Raw genomic sequence first — 1,807 nt, 5'->3', positions numbered from 1 at the left:
TTTCAGGACCTTTTTTAAAAGGAAGGGATAAAGAAAGTCTTTTATGGTTTCTAGGTGTTACCAAGTTGGTTCCCACTCAGAGTAACTCTATGTACAACAGACCCAAAGGTTTCCATCCTTCCACATACATTTACCAATTCTGGAGCTCTTTGTTTAATCATTTAGAACTTCTTTCACTTAATTTTATTTTAACCTGAATTACTTCTTTTAATAAATGTTATTGTTGTTGTTGTTAGGTGCTGTCGAGTTGAGTACAACCCATAGCAACCTTTTGAACAACAGATCTGAACCCTGTCCTATCTGTGCCATCCTCACACTTCCTGACATATTAGAACTCATTGCAGCAGTCACCATGTCAATCCACCTGGTTGAAGATCTTCCTCTCCTTCAACAACCCTTCACCCTTCTGAGCATCATGTCCCTTTCCAAAGTATAGCCCCTCCTAGAAATATGCCTGACGTATGTGAGATGAAGCCTCCTCATCTTTGCCTCCAACGACCACTTTAGATGCACCCACTTCAAGACATATTTGTTTGTTCTCTTGGAAGTTCATAAGATGTACAGTACTCTTCTCCAACAGCACAGCTCAAAGGCATTAATTCTTCTGTCATCCTTATTCATTGTCCAGCTCTCAGATGCATAGCCAGTGATCAGAAAGACCATGGCCTGAATCAGACACATCTTAGACCTCAAGCTGACATCCTTACAACTCAGTAAGTTAGAGAAGTCCCAACTGCACACTTTCCCGGTGCAATAATCACCTGATTTCCTGACTGCTGGTACTAGGCTTGATGACTGTGGTTCCAAGTAAGATGAAGTCATTGACAGTTTGGATCTTCTTTTACACTTGTGACGATGTTGCCTATTGATTCAGTAGTTATGAGGTTTTGTTTTCTTGTTATTACCAGGACTCAATGGTAATAGATCTTGTAATCCTTGTTTACTTTCTGTTTTTGAAAAAATGCTGTCAGCTTTCCCCTATCTCATAAAAAGTATTTACATATTTGAAGAATATTTTCACTAGATAATGGAGTTCTCCATTAGCAAGGGTCTGTTTGAGAGTATTTGAGGATGCACTTGCACTGTCGTCTACTTTGCATTGTTTTTATCAAGAAATCTAGTTATTCTTATGATTATTTCTGTGTATATAATGCATTCTGTTCTCTGACTGCTTTTAAGATTTCTCTTTCTCCTTGTTGTTATCAGGTGCTGTGAAGTTGGAACTAACTCATAGTTAACCCTCGTAGTTTGTTCTCAGAGACTATAAATTGCACAAAAGGAGATCGCCCATCTTTCTCCCTCAGAGTAGCTGGTGCATTTGAGTCACATGCCTTAGGGATGGTAGTGCCACTCCTTACCACCAAACCATCAGACTTTCTTTTATAATTTTTGATATTTTCCTTTGCAATTTGATTAGAATTTCTTTAGGATACATTTTCTTTGTGTTTGTACAACATGGTAATTGTTAAGTTTCTTACATTTGCAAGTGTATTGTTTTCAACAAATTTGGAACTTTTCCATCATACATTTTTTAAATATTAATTTTTGTTTCTTCTCCTGTATACTGAACTCCAAGTATATACGTTATCTCAGAGTTACAAGCTACATATATGTCACTGAAGTTCATTTCTTCTTCTCTTTCATTCTTTTGATTACATTTAGATAGTATACCATTAGGTCTTTAAAGTCACGTGATTTTTCTGTAACATTATGTTGTTATGTGCCGTCGAGTCGCCTGCGACTCATAGCGACCCTATGTACAACAGCCCTAAACTCCGCTCTGTCCTGTGCCAATCACACTGTCTCC

The sequence above is a fragment of the Elephantulus edwardii genome, unplaced genomic scaffold (assembly GCF_000299155.1).
Source record: "Elephantulus edwardii isolate Elephantulus edwardi_28Jun2011 unplaced genomic scaffold, EleEdw1.0 scaffold00321, whole genome shotgun sequence".
In the NCBI taxonomy this organism is placed as follows: Eukaryota; Metazoa; Chordata; class Mammalia; order Macroscelidea; family Macroscelididae; genus Elephantulus; species Elephantulus edwardii.
The sequence above is the reverse complement of the archived record's forward strand: the minus strand, read 5'-3'. Positions refer to the sequence as shown.